This window comes from Peromyscus californicus, unplaced genomic scaffold, assembly GCF_007827085.1.
Source record: "Peromyscus californicus insignis strain IS unplaced genomic scaffold, ASM782708v3 Scaffold_4__1_contigs__length_199733344, whole genome shotgun sequence".
Classification (NCBI taxonomy): Eukaryota; Metazoa; Chordata; class Mammalia; order Rodentia; family Cricetidae; genus Peromyscus; species Peromyscus californicus.
Window position 1 is genome coordinate 34,415,350 of NW_026294562.1, and position 22,374 is coordinate 34,437,723.

Genomic DNA, 22,374 nt, shown 5'->3' on the forward strand with positions numbered 1-22,374 from the left:
TTGGTGATCTCTAGTAGAGAAGGCATATACTTGGATATTTCTAAAGGAAGATTCCCTTCTAATTTGTGTTTATATGTGGAGCTTTGTGCTTTTCTTCTGTGTTTGGTAAACATGTTTCTGATCATAAATTCTCCCTAAGAAAGTAGAGCCCAGATACAAGAGTTTAACTCTACTAGCGATGGAAAGCTATGATTTGTCTGCTATTGCTCTTTTACCTGCATCTGAATCTTCACCATAAATTACTTATTTTACTTTATTCCCTGAAAAATTATTTAGTGCCGCTGTGTAGTGGACTAGAAACATAACATTGAATCACGGTCCCTACCTCAGTAGGCATACTTTACCTTTATAAGCATGACAGTTCTTGAAAAGTACCATATGTTGCAGCATCTTTGGTCCAAAATGACCTAAAAACCACTCACCTTTCCCCACTGTTGTGGCAACCAAAATGACTGATTATTTGCAAAAGATCCCTATTAGGCGTGGCATAGTGGTATGTCAGTTCAGTACTGATTTAGTCTTGGTGTTGTCTATTCCCTATCCAACTTAACTGATTTTAAGGGATTATTTTATTAGAATCCTGGCTTAATGTAAAACATGGAGAAAGTATAAAAGTTACAAAGGAGAAATGAGAAACAATAAAGTCAAGCCTTCTGCGCAGAGATTAGTGCATGTCTTCAAGATCTCTGAGTGTGTATGCTCACATTCCTGCTCCTGGATGTACCTCTGCTCACAAGTGAAATGTGTGCTTCATGAAAATTGGCCCATACGGTTTGGTTTTCATTAAGAGTATTGAATCATCTATCACATGAAAACCAGAATGCTTACCTAATATGGCTTAGTAACTGTGCATTTAAATGATCAATTCTTTAGTTTTAGAACTGAGCTGATAACATTACTATCAACATTTGTATATATATATCTAAACTCATAATGAGTTCTGGGGTATAACAGGATTATTTTTTACACCTGTCTGTGTCTTTTGTTCATTAGTTCAACAAAAATACATATTTTTTAAGTCTGACACTCCTCTTGAATAATTTTTCTATGACAGTGAATTAATTTTTCTATCCTTTTTGGCATTGTATGACTATATCAGTTTACTGAAGCAATTCTCTACATATATAGATGGTATCCTATGTAATTTTGGTACTAATTATTAATTGTATGCCAAGTTTACGCACCTAATTATTTCTTTAATAAGAATTCTTAATAATAGAATTACTTCATAAAAGGTAAGTACTTGGGAATATTTTTATCAATTGAAAAATAACTCTCTAGCAAACTTATGTCACTTTTTATTTCCAATAATCATACTTTAATGTTATACTTCTTTGCTAGTTCTCTGATACTAGGTGTGATCAATCTTTTTATTTAAAAATTTGCACATCACTTGAAAAATATCATGGGCTTGTATTTCTTTGACTAATGACAAATAACTTTATAAGGCATACCATATCTGCTGTGATTTGATGGTCTCCCAAAGTCAAAACGTGATTGACAATAGACCTAATATTTATGTCCTGTCAGAAATGGGATAGTTATGAGAATGTGTTATAATAAAAGTGATCTGGACCCTGACTGTGTTGCTTGCTTCTTACAGTCCTTCCTTTCTGCTTTCTGCCTTGGGGGTGACTTGGGAAGAGGTCTAGAGCCTGTGAGGGACATCCGTGTTCATCCCTCTCCACCTTGGACTCCTTGTCCACAGAACCATCATTAGTAATGATATTTTTTTTTTTTTTTTTTTTTTTTTTGGTTTTTTCGAGACAGGGTTTCTCTGTGTAGCTTTGCGCCTTTCCTGGAACTCGCTTTGGAGACCAGGCTGGCCTCGAACTCACAGAGATCCGCCTGGCTCTGCCTCCCGAGTGCTGGGATTAAAGGCGTGCGCCACCACCGCCCGGATATTTTTAAATTACAATAATTAGTCAATTTAGTGAGTGTGTTTGAGTGTGTGAACACACATGCATGGACCATACTGCGGATATACAGGTGAGAGGACAACCTGCAGGAGTGGAAGTCAGCTCTGTCCTCTTTGAGCCATCCCACAGGCCAGAAATACTTCTTTTTATAAATCACCCAGTTTTTAATAGTCTGTGATATTACCAAATATAGTAAGACAGTATTTCTTTCATTGGTTTTACTTTTCCATTTATACCTTTAGTACATTGTCCTTTGGGCAGTTTTTTTTTCCTTCTCCTCTTAAATTTCAAGATTTCTTAATTATATAGATTCATTCATTTTGCACTTCTTTGTCACTGATTACTTTCAAGCTAGAATGTCATTAAAACTCGTTTTTTAAACACTTAAAAAATGTTGTACCTAGAGATGTGACTCAGTACTAGAACATGCGCTTACTGTGCAGAGAAGGCCCTTGGTTTGATCTCAAGGACACACATATACAGGAACACAAATTTGCTATGCTCTTTTGTGGTTTTTGTTCTGATGACTTCTTTGCATGTAAATGTGTAAGTTTATTGTTGTTCCCAGCTGGTGTTCCTATATTATAACATGACTGTTAGGACTTATGAAAACCATGGGATAAAGGTTAGTTGTAAGTATGTTTATTGACATTATTATTATTTATCATTTTATTTTATTTTATTTTTTTGAGACAGGGTCACACTCTGTATCCCTGGCTGGCATGGACCCCTCACTGTGTAGCTTAAGCTGCTCTAAAATTTTCAGTTTTTCTGCCTTGGCCTCTCAAGTGCTGAGTTGACAGGCATTTGCCACCACACCCAGCAAAGTTAGATGTTTAAAAGAGGGAAGAATGCTTTGAAATGGGAATCCATTTTATAGATGTATAAGGTGACACACTGCAGTGATGTAGATCTGTCGCTCTGTGCCTCAGTTTCTCTTTCTGTTGCTTTTCAGGACCAGGGGGCCCCGTGGCACTCTCAGCTCAGGTGTGTTCCTTTGAAGCTGAGCCTTTCGTGGGTGCAGTCTGCCTTCAGGGTTTCCTTCTTATTGTCCCACTGCTGAGCAGGGTTTCTTTAATGATGCTGATGTCTGTAAAGAGCTACAGATGCTTTGCCATTAATTTGTTTTTGTTCTGTTTGGTGCTCTCTTTGACTGCACATTTGAATGAGGGCAGTGAGCAATAACCGTGCCACAGTCTCAGTGTTGTTGCTCAATTTTCTCCATCAAACAAATTAGGTCGTCAGTTTTGAATTCAGCTTCACTTAGGTTCTGGGGACACTGGCAGACTGCCACCAGGATTTTTCAACAAAATATAACCCAATTGGCCACTATCCCAGATCCTAGTAGTGTCCTTGTTCGCCTCTGAAACTTTATGTGCCAGGCCTCACAGTCAACATGTTTGTTTGCATTCTTGTCTTCAAAACTCCCACTACAGTGGCCCACTTAAGCTCTGCTTATGGCATTCTAGGGCTTTTTCCCCCCCAAAGTCCCAAACTCTTCTACATTTCCCCCATAAACCATGTCTGGAGGCTTCAGACTCACCCTGGTGAAGTTTATCAGGGCAACAGCCCCACTTGTCATAATTTCTGTCTGAGTTACTCTTCTGTTGCTGTGATGAAATACCTTGAAAGAGTCATTTAAGGGAAAAAGAGTTTATTTTAGCTTACAGTCCAGAGGGATATGGTCCATCATGGACTCGGGATTGGAACTCATGCTGGCAGGAGCAATGGGCTGGTTAGTCATATTGTATCCGTGCCCAGGAAGCTGAGGGTGAACCTCGAGTGTGTTTTATAAAACATTAAGTCCCTTCCAGTGACCAGCTTCAACAATGAGGCTCCACCTCCTGGCCACACTTTCCGGAAAAGCACTTCCAGCTGGGGATCAAAAGTTTAAACAAGAGCCTATGGGGAACATTACACATTCAAACCACAACACTGTGATTACAGTTATAGTAGATGCATGTAAGAATATGGTTATAAAAAAATAACAACTGGGTGAAATTTAGTTTGAAGTTATCTTGCATTTGAGACATATAATCTTACCTTTGCTTTTTAGTGTAGTGGACAAATATTTATAAGGTCTAGTATATTTTAAAGATTATTGATGGCTTTCCCACTTACTAGTTGATATATAATTGGACAAGAAATTATAGTATTCTTGATTATCTGTAGTAAAATTTGGTGTAATTTTAGCCGATAATGTATAATATTTGCATGAGATAATTATGATTATAACTTATTGTTACAATGGAGCATATCTAGACTTATTGAACTTAGTATGATCTCAGGTAAATAATACTGTAATATATTTTAAAACAGTTTGTGGCTTTTAAAACATTTCCTTATTTGTTTATACCACATTCCTGTAAAATAGAGCACATATAATTTTGCCTACTGAATAAATGAAGAGCTGATATATGTATGGATAGATTAATTGACTTGTTCAAGGTTGTTCAGCTTATGAGTGATTTATTGAGTTTCACTTGACCCTCACTGTGAGAAGGAACAGAGCATAGACTCTGACTATAATTTTTGGTCTTCATTCAACTTTGCCAATTCAAGAGTTTCTTATATTTGATTCCATTCAGATCACATGAACATTTGCCTTAATATTGCAGTAATTGGTTGCATTGGTGGTATTCAGAGCTCTTGCACAGTCCTTTTCTTTTTCCATTTAAGCTTTAATAAATATGAAAATGAATATCTCACAAACACAATGTAGAATTAAAAGCTGCTTTAGTCTAATTTCTTTAGGGTGGGCTGGCAGCTTCAGTGTTTGTGTTTTTAGGAGACTGAGTTTTGTAACAGATCTCATTAGCCTTCTAGAAAGCCCATGTAGAAAACTGGCCAAATGGACAGGGAGAGGCTTGAGAAGTATCTGGAGAGTGAAACCTAGCTATTTACCTAGTCTCTTCGTTTTGCCTGTGTCTCACCTGCAAGCAAGAAGCAGTCATAAGGTCACTTGTAAGATAGAAGGCCTCTCTGAGCTATGTCCAATAGTGGAACTATGGAATATAAAATGAGAATTATCCTAAGCCAGTTAGTCTTGATTTAGTTTGTTGTACAACAGAAAAAAATACCCAACAACATTCTTGAACAGGTGTTGAATTTTTTTGGCCTCCTTGATAGTTTTGGTCTTAATGTGACTTATATAAGCATAATGTTAAATAGAAATATTATTTTCCACAAGTTCTTTATTTGATTTCAACTCCACATGATTGACTAAACTTGTGTAAATCTGAAGTAAACCCTATTCTGTATTGAGTCTCTCCAGAGGAATCTTGGGAGGGATAGCTGCTGTGAAGAGACTTAGGGATGTCTTCCCTCTGGGTTCTCTGTTGTCTCTTGTAGGGCTGTCTACTATGTTTAGGTCTATTTTCTTTTCTTTGACTTCCTCACTCTAATTTCTGTGGGGTTTTGTTGTTGTTGTTGTTGTTGTTTTATAAATTCCTTTCTGTCACAGTTGAATTGGATTTGCCACGTAAGGTAAGATGAACAGCTTTTCTTTGTCATGGAGTCTTTTCTTTATAGAAAGGAATTGGAATGCTGTCAGTGAGCAAAGACCCCAAACCACATTGATTTTAATAAAAAAAAAAGGTTCATTGTGCTAAGTCTTTGCATATAGGCTTATTTTTACTCCCTTGGAGAACAATGTTCTCTCTCTCTCTTTCTCTCTCTCTCTTTCTCTCTCTCTCTCTCTCTCTCTCTCTCTCTCTCTCTCTCTCTCTCTCTCTCTCTCGGTTTGGATTCTGATAATTGACAAATCTGGAGAATACACTAAAAAATATGACTGCTCAAGAGAAAATGATGGAACCTTTGAAAGACAGTGAGGTCTGTGTAACTTAATGATATTCCTATCTCCCCCCTGCTCTATCCTAGTGGTATAGCTAAAATTTGGCAACTGAGCAAGTTTGAATAAGGGGGAAGGAGAGAATGAGAATATGAATGAATGTGAATCTTTCTGCCTTTGGAACTCCATTAAATATAACCTCTGTCCCAAGAGCATAGTCAGTGTCTTGTCTGAACTTGCAGCTCCCTGGGAAAACTGTTCAGAGAGCACTTGGCTAGTTGGTTGACTTGAACTGTGCTTGGAGAAAGAGAAAGCTCATTTTCCAGGGCATTACAGAGACAATAGCCAACCCTTGGCAAGATCTCTACTGCATAAGGCTGTAACTTCATTTGGTACAAACCAGAGCCTGGTTAGGAATTTTAAAGGAAGTCCTGGAGAACTAGCCAGTCATAGCATGTTAGAAAGCTCTGACATGTTCCTTGATATCGAAAAGTCTGCTTAATACATATGGTTGTGATACTGGACTAGGAAAGATCTGAACATGTCACCTCTGACTGATCTTGAGGCTCTGTGTCATTAGGAAGTGAAAGCAAGGGTTTATAAGCCCTTGAAAGCTGGAGTTGGCACTTCATAAAGATACTGTTGACAAAGGATGGAACATGCATAACTGAGGCACTTGAAATGATCTGAGCAGTCAATGAACACTATTATATTTACACAAGTGTGACCACTAGTAAGCCTTGCTTAGAAATTGAAATCAGGAATTTAAAAAGAAAAGTTAACAGAAAAGTTGGTGGCCATTCATAGGTAATAGAATCTATAAAAGTGCTAAGTTAGCACAATTTGAAAAATTGCAGATACATTGGGAGGAAAATGGAAGATTCATACATCCGTGCACTAAAATATGCTATACAAAATGTCCAGTTTCCAACCAAATATTTAAACTTCAAAGAAATAGAAAATATGTCAGGGAATTTATCAAGTTGGTGAAAGAATTCACCCTTTAGATCAGAAGAAGTAAAGAGTTTAATACACTGCTAGAGCAGTAGCGTGGCAATAATTAAAGAACTGTTTGCATATGCTAGTTAGATTCAGGGGATGAGTCCTGTGTGGGTGGGTGAGCCATTTTGCTGCAGTTTCTATCCATGTACTTTCCATCATTCAAATGAAGGTGGCTTTGTGGTATCCAGTTAATTTTGGTTTGTCACACCATTCTGCTTTGGTTGGATTGGAGTTTTCTGGACTTTCAGGTACGGGTTTTTTGTCACAGAAAATAATACATACACAGGAAAAAATGAAACAGCTAAACAAAAACTGCCAACAGAAAACTTTGCTAGTCAATATTTATTTTAATTAATTGATTTTGATTTCTTGAAACAGGGTCTCCCTATGTATCCTTAGCTGGCTTGGACCTCACTGGGTAGACCAGGCTGGACTGGAACTTAGGACGATCTCCCTATTTCTGCCTCTGGAGTGCTGGAATTGTAGGTGTGCTTTACTATGCCCAGATCTGGCATCTAGATACTATATTTAAAAGGTTTGTAAAGTTAGCTGTTATGTGAACCACAAAGAACTTAGTGAAGCATGTCTAAAGGACTTAAATGAAAGAAAATGGTGTTTCATCAAGAGAGAAAACAATGATATAAATTTTAAAAATAGTCACCCAAGTATTCTGGAGTTTAAAAGCAAAGGTGTTCTCAAAGGGGCACAACGGCATAGATAAGCTGACAGGGCAAGCAGCCAACTGGGAGCTGTGCTGACAGGGACCATCTAGTGTGAGGAGAAACTTACCCCCAAACAGAAAACAGCGAGAAAAAACTCGAGACACCATCTCGTGTACTACCATAGGCATAAACAGAGCTCTAGAAGAAGAGAAAGGCAAGAATATTTAAAGGAATAATTACAGAAAATTTCCCAAGCAAGTTGAAATGTATTAATTTACATATTCAGGAAGTTCAATATAATCTGAATGGAATAAATACCAAGCTACACATGTCTAGATACACATTTACTTTTATGAAAGTGAGTGGCAGGAAAGCCTTGAAAGCAGCAGGGAAAAGTGACTTCCCTCACATGGGGTCCTCAGTAAGACTAACAGCTGACTTACAGTAAAGTTAGAAGACATTTACAGCATTGAATGGAAATGACTGTCAGCTAGGAGCTTTGTGTCCAGCTAAACTCTAAAAAAAAATGGAAGACATATTGGGCGGTGGTGGCATACACCTTTAATCTAAGCACTGGGGAGGCAGAAACGGGATCTCTATAAGTTCGAGGCCAGCCTGGTCTACAGAGTGAGTTCTAGGACAGTTAGGGCTGTAACAGAGAAACTGTGTCTCAAAAAAATAAAATAAATAAAAAAACAAAACAAAACCAAAAACAAAAAAAGAACAAAAAAAAAAGACACTTCCAAATAAGCAAAAACTAGAAGAGTTTGTCACTAAGAGACCTCTCTAAGTAATTGTAAAGAGACCCAATGGTTCAAATAACAGACCACAAGATGTCACATGAAATAAAGGGCAATTGTAAAGGTGACAATAGATTTATCAAAGACAGGTAAAAAATACATGAAATGTAATTTTCTTTCTAATTTTCTCCAAACTACAGCTAGCTAATGCAAAAATTATAAAATTGTGTTCATAATTTAAAAAATTTTCTTTAACACACAAACAGTTTAGGAAAAATACTAATTGTAATCCTCAGGGAGACCACTAGGAAAATGAATAAAAGAAAATATAGTAAAAGAAACAACATAGGTATGTGAAAATATACCCGAAAGTATTTAACACAGTAAAGGAGGATTTGTAATTGAAGATACTATATAGCTCAGTCATATTCTCATAAATGAAGATAGTAGTCATACAGGACATTTAGATTTATAGACATGATGTGTAATTTCCCTGTAATTTTAAAAATCTTTATTTTAAATTATGCTTGGTGTGTGTGGGATACAGGATATGTGCAGATGAGTGCAGGTTCCCATGAATACCAGAAGAGAGCGCTAGGTCCCCTGGAACTGTAGTGAACAGGTCATTGTGACACATGTAAGTGCTTGGACTCAAATTCAGATCCTGGGAAAGAGCAGTATGTGCTTTTAAGTGCTGAGCCATATTTCCAGTGCTCTCCACCCTAATTAAGATAAATTAGGAAGCAGAAATTTGTAGGGAAATGGAATTATTTACAGTTTTGTCAATCCTAGAAAGTTTTTATTTCTCTGTTTTCCCTGAAACAATGTCATGGTTTTTTGGAAAAGATGAGACCACATCCAGGAAGCGTGCGTGTTAGTTACTCTGTCAGAACTGTGAATCTCTTCCTTTGTGTGGATCTTCTGTGGCTGGCAGTAGGGCTTTAGATTCCCCCTTCTGCAGCAGGGGCGCAGGGAGAAATTTTAATTCTTTGGATTTGTTGTGTCGGTACACTCTATAGTGGAGGCGGGGAAAACATGCATCTTTCTTTGGGCTGTCTCCACTCCTTTCAAGGCTTCAGCATATGGTTATGGTAATGTTAATATATGAATTCATATTAAATAATATGCTCAGATAATTGTTGAAGAGAAATGCTACTTATGGAACATATTGGTTCATAGAGCAGTAGTTTGTCAGATACTTCTCAATAGATTTTAAAAATATGACACAAAATGTATAGTGACTGCATATGTTTGTACCCACAAGTCCTGGAAAACTTCATTTTCTCCGAATCTTCATTACAGTTGTTCTTTTCTGGTGCTCCGATAGCACCCACCTTAGCCATTATTCAGATGATTAGTGTAATGCTACAAATTAGCAGTCCTTTCCTTCTTTCCCCCCTAAGGAACATAGTTATTTTAAGTGGCTTCCTACAGTTTTTGCAAATATTTTGTTTCCTGATCCAAAAGTAGAATATTGGAGCTGGGCTGGTGTTCTAAACATGCTAGAATGAATGTGTAAGACTGAACATGTAGATTTCTTCATAGTTTAACAGCTATGGCCCTCATATGGAATTTATGAGGTAGTACCTGAAGACATCACTAGGCAAAGAGTTGCTGTTTTGTCTATGCCTTTAGCTTCATTAATGGTGATTTGCATCACTGAAATCTCTTTTCTGCTTCCTTTTCAAGCATTCCACAAATGCCCCATCTGTGAGGCTTCACTCAGTACATAACTGATGTACTGCTTCTGTGCTCTCTGAACCTGGTAATCTCCATTTCATGCTCTATGTCTTCCTTTGAATGTTTTCTTAATGGGTTTCATGCTCCAAGTATGATTGTGTTCTCAAAAATTTGCTGTAGAATTTTGGTAGACTTGCTATGATCCAGTGTTCTATAGGTTAGGAACCTCTCTAACCATTTAATTAGTTCAGCTTATAGGTGGTATTTATGATGTTTGCATTGAAGGTCATGATTGTAACTGTGTAGTTTTTGGGAGTATTTAAGTTTGGTCATTTAAAAATTTGTCAAACCTTTACATTCATTGGCCCTCTAGTATGATGAGGTTTCCAGCTTGTTCTGTACTATCTCAAGGATTGTACTATAATGTTATGTAGTTGGAGGAGAGTTAAGAAGGGAAAAGTGCATTTGGAGTAATGACTGTGCCACTTGTTGGCTGATCTGCTTTGAGATGCGTTTCTTATTCTGAGTGAAACCTGACCTATAAGCTGGAGATGGTAATACTTATCATTTTGACTTTTATTTCAAAGACTTCATTAATATTATGAATCTGTGTTTGGGGAGAGCCTTTTATTTGATTGATCCTGAGAACTGTATTGTCTTTTGCATGCTAAAGTGTTCTACCACAGAGCTCTGTCCTTTGTTTAGTGTGGGACATCTTGTGAAATCAGTGTTCTTCAGGAATGTTCAAGGGAAAGGGACTTTCAAACTGTGGCTGCACTCTCATGGTTTGTACTTGACAAGGGATTGGCTCTGATATTCCCTCTCCTAATTTGAACATTAAGTAGAAAAATCAGATACTATATTACAAAAATGAAACATACATTCCCACTAGCATTTCAAAGTATAAATGAACTATTTTGATTGGGACCAAGGACCTTTTCTTGAACTATAGTTCCAGAAAGATGTGCTTATAAGAAATTTTGTTTCTTGAATCTATACAGAGAAGGTAAGAATAAAGCAAGATTCCCAAGGCTTAGGAGCAAATACTACTATATTGACTGAACATACATGTGAGCATTTGCGATCAGAAATGAGATGCAAACTTAAAAGAGACTATGGGCTTTGAATTTCCCTGCTGCAGGTCAGTGTGGTTAGAGAGGAAGTGGTGGGTGTGAATTCACACAGCATGCTGGGTAGATGAAGGATAATCAGCCACTCTTCTTCTTTCTGTTTAGGTGTGTGCATTTCTTTGATTCATTTATCCAGTTCAATGTATGTATTTTAGAGATTTGTTAGTAGCCATTAGGTTCCAGAGTTTGAAATTTGTTTTTAATCTCAGGTCTCCCTGGACAGTATCATTGAGGAATTAGAGAACGCAGCAGTTCCTGGGAGAAGTGTTACATCAGCAACCAGGGGGCTTTGTAGCAGCTAACAGTTTACAGAAGGAAAAGATGAAAAATCCTTTCCTAGCCCAAGAGTCCAGGCTTCTCACAACTGCTTTGGTATTGGGGAAACAGTTGTGTATGGGTATCCTGTCTGTTAAAGTTTAAGAAAAGTATTGGCCACCCCTGGGATCTATAAATTGGCCTGGACTCTGTCTGGCCTATTGAATTGAAAACATTGCTTTTTTTGCCAACAAGAAGATTGTTGGATGGAATTTTCATAGACCTGATTTTCTCTCTTCCTAAAAGTTTTGTTGTTTGTTGTTTTTATCAGGTATAGACTCCAAACCCATATAATTGGTATGTAAGCACAAACCATAATTCTGTATTTGAATTCTATTTTGCTCTTTGAAGAAGTGTCCATAACAGTAATAAAAATTTTTAATGTCCAGCATGTCAGATTGGCAAGTTGGCTCAGCAGGTAAAGGTGCTTTCTACCAAGCCTGACACCCTAAGTTTGGTGTTTGGAACCCATGTCATAGAAGGAGAGCGCAGACTCCTGCAGGTTGTCCTCTGACCTCCCTACACATTCATTGTGTTCTAGTTTCGTCTTGTTTCTCTGATAAAGCACTCTGACTTAAAGCAGTTTAGGGGAGGAAAGGATTTGGCTTACACTCCTAGGACACACTCCATCAACCAGGGAAGTCGGCAGGGACTCAAGCTAGTAACGTGAAGTAGAAACCATGGAGGAGTGCTGCTTGCTGCCTGGCTCTTTGGCTCTCTGGCTCATGTTTAGCTATCTAGCTTACACTGTTCAGGACCACCTGTCTGGGGATGGTACCACCCACAGTGGGCTGGGCTTCCTGTATCAGTTAAAATTTAGTTCACTGGAGACATGCCTAAGGCCAGTCTGACTGAGTCAATTCCTCAATCAAGGCTTTCTTAGATGACTCGGGTGTGTCAGATTGACAATACAAAATAACAAGGACATGGACATACACACATACATGCACAATAAGTAGACAAATGTAAACATTTAATGGCATACAAAACTAAGGAAAATTATAATGGAATTATATTGAAATTTATAATTATATTTTAAATGGTAACAATGAGGTAATTACATACATGTATCTATATGCTCTGTGTGTCTGTGTGTGTCTGTACCTGTCCATCAGGGTACTGTTATTTAAATTTTATAGATGGGAACATTGAATTAAGAAATCTGATGACATGCCTCAGGTCATTTAAAGATGGTGAAGCTTGGATTTGAACTGTGGTCTGTTTATCACTGAAGACCAACCTTTTAAATACTATTTTACAATTTTACACATTAATATCCGGTGCTTTAGTGTTCCTGGCTTGCTTTCAAAACCTTCCCTCTTCCTGTCAATTCCAGAGATAACATTCAATAACTTGACAACAGTGACCTTTCTAAACAAATATAGTGTGTTACAGAACCAGATGGCCCAAGATTATATTTTATTTTTCTGGCTCAAAATAAATTGCCTGTTCTCTGCTTGATAAAGTCCAAAGGAAAAAAAAGATGCTTCTGTGTCCCAGGACCTCATCAGGCCTCATGGCCAGCCAGTGCCCTTTATCATGAGCCAGTCAGAACCGCAGAGCCCATGGCCTTATACCACAGTTTAGAGTCTAATGAAAGGACAAGAAGCAGGGTTTACTACATTTATTCTGGCCTTTAGTAATCATTATGGATTTGGTAGGAAGGTTTGAGGAATTGACAGATAATCCTGTGGTTTTGTTAAGTTGATGTGAGCAAGGGGATGGCAGATTTATAATTTAATAAACCTGTGTGTTATACATCTATTTGGTGTCTTTCTTTTGGGATCTTGGGAGGATTTTTCTAATGATCACCAATTTCATTCTTATTTTAAAAATTATTTTTTATTGTGTGTGCACAGAATGTTTATTTGCATGCATAAGAGAGTATGTGTATAGAGGTCAGAGGATAACTTCATGGGCTCTGTTCTTTCCTTTTACCTTTACATGGGTTCAGGGGCTTGAACTTAGGTCAGTAGGCTTGCATGAGAAGGGCCTTTACCAGCTCGACCATTTTACCATCACAGAAACTTCATTCTTTACCATTTAAAATGTAAATGGGAATTTTCTTAGCAATGTTACACAAACATACTTAGACCACCTTATGTGTCCACTGTAAAAATTATTTTCTATCATACATAATCATAAACACAGCATCTCTCCAAGCTCAGTTGCTCTTAGAGAATTTCTGACTGAGAGAGATCAGGTTATGTAGGGTAAGTGTAGAAATGATGAAAAGAGTTGAAGAAGCCACACTTACCATCACCCAGAATGCATGATGAAAAAACATGCTGGCCTTGGAATTAGGAGACCTGTGTTTAAGACTTGGCCTTGCCATCTGTAAGGACCATTGAACATGTAATGCGACTGTTCAAGATCTTAGTTTTGTCATTTGAAAATAAGACTTGAATAATAATTACCTTGTTACATTGCCAGGTTATTCCGAGGCAAAGTTAAGGACGTGATAAATTTAGCATGATATTACTGTTGTGTGCTGTTTATATAGTAGTGTTTAATGTATGATAAGTGTCCCAAATGTCTGTTGTACTAATGGTCAATGAAACTAAATAGTATGCCCAACTTTCATAACTGCTGCCTCAAAGGACTATCACATCTGTTCTTTTGGAATGCAAACATAGTTGTTGCTACTTCAGTACACAGAAAGTTGAATACACATATCCACAAAAAAATTTGATGAATTGAAACTAGAAATTAGCTTTATATCCTCTTTTGAGACTCATTCTTTTGCCTGCATTATTCTTCCTCAGCACCCTACCTTCCCCTCGCTTGGTCTCCTTTCTAAATGTTATGCTGTGTCCTCACATCTGTTACACGTACATGTTATAGACTAATTCCGCAAATGAGGGAGAGCATGTGGTTTTCTTCTTTCTGAGTTTGGATCACTTATAAGTTCCAGGTCCATCTATTTTTCTGAAAATTTCTTTCTTTTTTTTTTTTTTTTTTGGTTTTTGTTTTTTTTTTGGTTTTTCGAGACAGGGTTTCTCTGTGTAGCTTTGTGCCTTTCCTGGAACTCACTTGGTAGTCCAGGCTGGCCTTGAACTCACAGAGATCCGCCTGGCTCTGCCTCCCGAGTGCTGGGATTAAAGGCGTGCGCCACCACCGCCCGGCTGAAAATTTCTTTTTTATAGCTGAACAATATTCTATAGTATATATGTATAATTTCATTATGTGTCTTTTGGTGGATGTCTAGGCTGTTACAATTTCATTGCTATTGTGCATAGAGCAGCAATTCATAAATCTCTATGGTAGGATATGGAGTTATTTGGGTATATGTTTTCTGTTTTTTAAAGATTCGTTTATTTTTATTTATATATATGTGCTTTGCCTGAATGTATGTAAGTGTCCTACATGTATGCCTGGTGCTTGTTGAGGCCAGAAGAGGGTGTTGGACCCCCAAGACCTGGACTTACATGCAGTTGTAAGCACCAATGTTTGCACTGGGAACCAAATCTGAGTGACCTCTCCAAGAGCAGAAAGTGCTCTTATCTCCAGGTGATGCTTTTTAAAGTAAGCTACTTTTTTTGTTTGTGCACACCCATGTGCATGTGTGTGCATGCTTATGCATATCCACAGAGTGTGAGCTTGCTTGCACTAGATACTTTTAGAGCCCAGGAATTGTTTTTCTTCCAAAATTTTAGTACTGGGAATTAAACTCAGATGGTCAAGCTTGGAAGAAACCATTTTTACACATTGAGCCCTCTTGCTAGCCCTGCCAAGTGTTTTTCTTAATAAGAGGAAAGTTAGATTTGATGCTACATGGCTGTAGTATGATTATGCACAAGGCTGAGGCAGGAGTGTGAGGTCAAGGCCAGTCTAGCCTACTTAGTAAGTCCCAGGCTGGCTTGAGCAACGTAATGAGAATTTATCAAAACCCAACTAGAAAAGAAGAATTAGTAAACTGATTTATCTCCTTCTTCATATTGCCATTAAGGGAACTTGAAATCAAAACTTATTTCAAGCATTCATGTGGGTCCTTATTCTTCACATATTTCTATTTAACTTCCCAACTTTGATTGTCTATTCTAATTTATGTTTCTTTAACCCTACTTTGTGTATATTTCTATTTTTACAACTTTTCTCATTGTTTTTCATAATTTGTTACCTTCAAACCTATATAGAATGAGGGCAGGCTTATACACATTATATAAACAAATGACTTTAAAGGATTGTATAGCCCATGCTACAAGCTTTGTCCTGTATTTCAGAGAGTTCTTGGTTAAAGCATTAAGCTGAACTATAATTTTAATCTCTAATTCTCAAATAAAAAAAGTCCCCCAAACTGCAGTATCTCCCTGTCATAATAGAATAGTAATATTGTAATCTTAAAAGTCCCAGAAGTCTCATAATAAAAGGTAAGTTTTATGAAGTGATTAATTCCCAAAGTTATATTTGTATGTTTTTAATTATTAAAAATATCATCACTGTCCTGCCTTCTCTTTACATAGGTATTGCTGAAGCAGCATTATGTTTAATAAACTCTACCATACATGGAATGTTGTGAGGACAGGGTGACTCCTAAAAGACATGATGTGCTGGGGTCATGACCTATACTTACAGAGTACTTTTAGCTAACTGGTCTTGGGGGAAATATGGAAACAGTTCATGTGCATACACTAAAACAAAAACCAGAAAGGTGTTTGGGATGTAGCTCAATGGTAGAGTACTTGCTTACCATGGACAAAGTTGGCTTAACCTAAGCACCACAAAGTGGGGTAAGGGACGGACACTTTGACCAAAGATTTTTGTGTTTTGTACCAATTTATAATCTGTTGTTAGGGGTTTTTACTCTTTTGGGGGGCCTGCCACCCATCTCCCAAATAAATTCACATACAGAGGCTTATTATTACTTATGAATACCCAGCCTTTTTTCGCTTGTTTTTTGCCAGCTTTCCTTAACTTATCCCATTTATCTTTTGTCTTTGGGCTTTTCCTTTTCTATTCCTGCATACCTTTCTTTGTGGCTTTCTGGGTGGCTGGCCCCTGGAGTTGTCCTCCTTCTCTGGATCCTAGATTTCAGATCTTTCCTCCCAGTTCCCTCCTGCTATCCTCTCTGCCTGCCAGCCCTGCCTATCCTTTCCCCTGCCTTGCTATTGGCCAGTTCTTTATTAAACCATCAGGTGTTTTAGACAGGTACACTAACACAGCTTCACAGAGTTAAACAAATGCAACATAAACAAAACTAACACACCTTAAAATAATATTCTACTACGTTTCCCTCCTTTTATCTAAATAAAAATGAAAAGGCTTTAATTTAAACATAGTAAGATTATATATAATAACAATTATCAAGGTAAGGATTATAGTCATAATAGTGTGCCCATTTGTAATTAGCATATTCAGAGAAAATAATGCACTATTTGCCCTATCTTAGTGAATTCATAATTTTATACTTAATTTACTTTCTATCATAACTAAGGAAAATGGCAACTATAACTATTTAGTCTTCAACTCTGTCAAATCCAGAAGAGTGCATTATTATCTAACAACAAAGACATTTGGCTGCCTGGACAGTCACCCAAAGTTCCTCTCCTATGTTGGGGCATCCATCTTCTGCCTAGAGGCCCAGAGAATCTGGCAAACAGTTTCTTTGCCTAGTGACTAATCTTGCACAATGAAAGCAAACTCCATAAGGAGTTTCTTTAATGTCCATCATGTTCTCTGAAGTAAATTAGTGCTGCCAGGTTCAGATGTGTCTCATTGTCATGAGAAACTTTAATAAAACATTTTAAATGCCATATTCTATAGGTTTTTGAAAGATTTGAAGACCATCTATGTAAAATATTTCTCTATATGATCTGGAAGGCATACCTAACATATCTACAATTTTGATTGTTATTAATGAGTAGCCACTAACCTGTTTCCTGATTGCCTTTTATAGTTTATAATAACAGCTTTCAAAACTAGAGCTTCACTCTGCATTTCCAAATGAACTGCATAGGTACAATACCTTAAACAAAAATAGAAACATATATACAACATGTAACAAAAATACCTTAAATTGTTATCAATATACAAAAATCCTTTAAGAGTAGAAACACATATACAGTGTAACAAAAACTTTAAATTTGTATCAATATATTATACTCCCCTAAATGATAACAAACATCCATAACCCACCAATTAACCAACCACCCACATCCCCTAATTGTTGGGAATGTAGGCATAGTTTTCTTCATATTACTGCTGTCTGAGGACAAAGTATCTTTAGAGTCCCAGAGAGAAAATTTTAGATAATGACCAAGTCCTGGGAAGACCAACAGTAACCTTTGCTGATAGATATCACCTGTCAAGATTCAGGAGGTCTAGCCTGATCAAACCTGATCCATATTTACCCTAAAGGAATCCACAGCCTCTCATCTCCTGTGGGAACAAAACTCCAAAGCATTTTTGATTTCCATTTGACAAGTATATTTTTTGACTTTTCTAAAGTTAAGGCATTTCTACAATATCCAGATTGGTTTAATTTAGCAGACCAGTTCCCAATCCCATGTATCCTAGCAGCTGTCTTTTGTTTCTCAACAATCAAATTCAAAATCGACACATACAGGATCCAGACTACCTGTGTATTTTCCATCTTATGTGGCTTTTTTTTCTTTTATATTACTTTTACTCTCTCTTTAAAGACTATTTTTGAACAACTTACTTCTTTCTACCACTGTCCATACCCCTTTTCTTGCTTTCTTAAGCGTACACAGATTGTAAAACACACTGGAACCTGTTTTGAGGTTTGTTTTCCCCACCTGGACTCCATTACTGCATATCTCTAGTCTTTTTTGACCGTGTGAGCAAACCTTTAAACTGCTAACCTACACCTGGATTCTTCATGTGCAGCTGTCAACTGACCCTGCCCACTTTTCGGCTTGTGAAAGCCAAGCATGAAACGCACGGCCAGACGGAGGTTTGTCTGACCAGGAACTGTATTCAACCTTCCTAGAGCTCAGAATGCCAATGCTTGCACTGCAGCAGGCATTTTTACTTCGTTTTTGTTCCTACTTAACATACTAGCTGCTCAGGGGCTCAGTGACCAGCAGAAACTGTCCGGCTGAAACTCTTAAAGGAGCCACATACTCTTTTTTGTTTGTTCGGCTTTCTCAGTCTCTAGATGGATATTCGAGAGCCCCAAGTTGGTACACCATTATGTTGTTGGCTGGTCTTTGGTCTATTTTTTTTTGAGGGGGGGCGCCACCCAGCTCCCAAGTAAATCACACATGGAGGCTTATTAATTATGAATGCCTGGCCTTAGCTTGGCTTAGTTTTTTGCCAGCTTTCCTTAACTTATTCCAACTATCTTTTGCCTCTGGACCTTTCCCGTTCTCTAACTTCTGTAAATCTTACTCTTACTCTGTGGCTTGCTGGATGGCTGACCCCTGAAGTCCTCCTCCTTCTCTGGCTGCTTGATCCTTTTCCCACAGATTTCTCCCTCTATATATCCTCTCTGCCTGCCAGCCCCGCCTATCCTTTCTCCTTCCTTGCTATTGGCCAGTTCCTTATTAAACTATCAGGTGTTTTACACAGGCATGGTAACACAGCTTCACAGAATTAAACAAATGCAGCATAAACAGAAGTAACATACCTTAAAATAATATTCTACTACAATAATCTTCAGAGTACTCACAAATTCCGAGAGCCATTTTAAAACTGCTAAAAGGTGAGGGGGGGAAGGGCAGATGGGTCATATCAGGCCTCCTTCTCTTACGTCAGGCTCTCCTCTTAGGAATTGTTAGGAAGTTCACACAGCTTCACTGTAGACTCAAGTTTTCCTTCGTCCCTCAGCTTCTCTATCCCAACTAAGCTCACAGACTTGTATTAAGTATAAAACTGCTTGGTCTATGGCTCAGGCTTCTTGCTAGCTAGCTCTTTTATTTAAATTTACCCTTTTCTATTCATCTATGTATTGCCGTGTGGCTGTGTGTTATCAGTATGCTGGCATGTTGCTCCTTAGGTGGCAGGCTGGCATCTTCCCGACCCCACCCTTCTTCTCCCTGTCCCTCTGCTTGGTTTTCCTGCCTGCCTCTTATCCTGCCTTACCATAGGCCACAGCACCTTTATTAACCAATGGGAGCAACACATATTCACAGTATACAGAAAGACCATCCCACAGGAGCTTCACAGTTCCAGCTTCCTGCCTGCTGTCATATTTGCCACCCATGTCATCATCGGCAGAGACCTTTAGGAATGCTAAATTACGTGAAGGACTGGAACTCATACTTTACCTTTCAGTTCCTGTCTGTACTTGAGCTGTGTTAATGTGATCCTCTGATGCCAGTGCCAGCATTTTCACATTGTGAGACTGGAAGAACACTTTCCACACAGCAACTCATCCATACCCCTGAAGTTGACCAAGTCACCTGCACTTCCTTAAAGGATTTCTCGCCGGGCGGTGGTGGCACACGCCTTCAATCCCAGCACTTGGGAGGCAGAGCCAGGTGGATCTCTGTGAGTTCGAGGCTAGCCTGGTCTACAGAGCGAGATCCAGGACAGGCACCAAAACTACCCAGAGAAACCCTGTCTCGAAAAACAAAAACAAAACAAACAAACAAACAAACAAACAACCCAAAGGATTTCTCCATGGGGTTAAAATTGATACAGATGAAGTTAGAAGGATGGACAGCGATAGACTGACTGTACATGCGTAAGTTCTATATAACTGAGAATGGTGATAGAGCTCTTGCTGTTTGCCAGGGGGAACATGTCATTATGATTGTCTCAGGAGTTTTATTGACTCCGAACTTTGTTGACCTTGAACTCGAACATTGTCTCTGGTTTGGAGTGGTGTATCTTGGTATCAGTAAAGGTCATATCATCATCCTTGCTGCCCACAGCTATGGTCTGCCCATTTTAGACTCCGGCAGATATTAATGCTCTCTCCTTTGAAGTTCTCTGTCTGTGCATTTTGTAGTCCTCATATCCCAGATGGGAATGCCTTTATCTCCAGATGAAGTGACAAAGGGGTCAGGGTTACTTGGAAACCAACAAAACTGATTCACACTCTCTTCACATCCTCTGTAGCTGTTATCTTTGACCAAAAGTCTTTCCCCAGCAAGAAGACCCAGCAAGTAGTCTTGTCAAAGAATCCCTAGGCTGAGTGAAACCCACCCTAGCTCCAGGCCACATCCACTTTGGCACTGTGGGCCAGGAACTTGTCCATCTCTGTGGCTTCAGAAGAACTCCATTGTCCACAGTGAACCGATTCTCCTTGAGCACCAGGGCCCATAAAGCTGGGGCTTTTTTGGCTTATTGCTAAAGACTGCAGCATTTCTGTGGACACTGCCATGCTGAACTCCTGAACCTATGTACCTGAACCTGAACTCCTGAACCTGTACCCTATGAAGCTTGTCACCGAATATCTTAACAAACTATGTGAGTTGTAGAATTCTAAAGTGTTAGTTATCTTCTCTCATTTTAAGACTCAGATTGCTTTTTAGTGTTTTGTTTGTTTTTTCTATTGTGCTTGTAGAAATGGAGAATAACACTCATGAGAACTGTGAAGATGTTAGAGCTCTGGTGGTAGTACATGGCTGTGGTCGTATTCTTGGAAGTTGAGATGAGATTTTGATGCTGTCAGTTCCCAGTTTGTACCAATGGAAACTGGCTTAGTGTTTGGTGTGTTGTGACCATTTAGCTCCATCTTTCCTTATCTGCTCATGTCTAGTCCTTAACAGGATTGACGTTCTATTTTCACATATGATACTTTGGATCTAGGTTTTATTATGTTTTTATGATATACTGATGAATTCTTGACATGTACCCCTCTTTTCTAGCAGATATATCTGAGATAGGAGAATACAATGGTGCTTTGTCAAGACTGCAGAGGGGGCCTGTGAGAAAAGTCACAGTATTAACATTCTAGGTCAGCTGTAGCTCCCAGTGTATCCTCTGGAGCTGGGTTAGGGTTCTGAATAGAGAGCTGTAATTTTAAAACTATAATCTTGATGAATGTCAACTTTTTGCCTACATTGTTGATTTTGTACATTAGATTATATCTTTGTTAATTCCCTTGTAATTAAGAGTTTTATGTGTTTTAATATTTACTAGAAAATAAAAGGACTTTTAATGTGGAATTATAAATTCTATCAAATGTGTTCCTATGAGAAGAGTTCTTGTGAAAAAATAACCAAAAGTAGTATTCAATCAATGAACATTCTCAGCAAAATCAAAATCAAAGAACGTTTATATTCATAATTATGAACAATCACCTTGTGTACAGTGTAGAATACAGTGTTGGAGAGTCCATGGACTTTTTAATATTATTATTTAGTTTGTGTGTGTGTGATGGGGCGTGGGAGGAGGATATATGTGGCTCTCACAAGACTGCTTTTCTGAGTTGGTTCTCACCTTCCTTGCTGAGGTGAGACCTTTCCTGATGTTTCTGTTGCTCTCCTGCATGCTCCAGGCTAGCTATCCATGAGCTTGAGGTGACTGTCCTGTCTCTGCCTCCCCTCTCGCTGTAGGAGTGTTGGGTTACAGATACAGGCCAGCACATGCAGCTTTTCCATTGGTTGCATTTGGGTAGCAAGCTTGAAGAGTTGCACCTCTACCTATTGAGCCATCTTTCTAGTCCCAGTGATATCGTTTTTCTGTTGACTCTCTCTTGACTTGTTAAAAAACATCTTTTCTTCATTTGATGTCCTGGAATCCAATTTGCTCTTTAAGTTTGAAAAAAAAAAAAAAACCCTCAAAACTAATTAGTTATTTGCTTGCATTCTAATGGGACTAGACTAGGAATGGAAGATTGGTGGGTAGACTGAAGTATGAACACAGGAGTCCATAAGTCTGGGATTTTCTGCAGCAGTTCAATGTTGGAATCTATTTTCCTTTTTTTCTCTTTTTGCTAAATAAAGGAACAGAATTTCTCTCTTGGCGGTCAATAGTCTGGGCTTTCATTTGGATGCTTTTTATATGAATTATATGGAGATACCTTACATCTGTCTAAATTTTTACATCTACTAATTACAAAATGAATAGCACAAAAATGGCAGGCAGTTTTTCTAAAATATTAAATGAATTAGTTATAATACAAGTGTGTAGTTCTGATTTTCTACCGTGTTTTTACTTTGTCCTTCAAAATGGTTGATGTTTTCTAATGAAATTATGTGGTTTTTTTTTTTTTTGCAAAAG

At 38.1% G+C, this 22,374-nt stretch overlaps 1 protein-coding gene and 1 pseudogene across 13 annotated transcripts in view; one reads left to right on the forward strand and one right to left on the reverse strand.

The window, feature by feature from the left end:
- The window catches only part of Rfx3 (regulatory factor X3), a 268,551-nt gene that overhangs the window by 34,876 nt on the left and 211,301 nt on the right, over positions 1–22,374 (forward strand). For 2 of the 13 annotated variants that reach the window (XM_052713331.1, XM_052713337.1), the window contains exon 2: positions 9,803–9,878. The exons of the other annotated variants lie outside the window; for them this stretch is intronic. The gene's annotated coding sequence lies outside the window, so the exon portion shown is untranslated. The remainder of the gene's footprint in view (positions 1–9,802; positions 9,879–22,374) is intronic. 13 annotated transcript variants of the gene reach the window in all.
- On the reverse strand, positions 17,369–22,034 carry LOC128094791 (THO complex subunit 3-like; annotated as a pseudogene).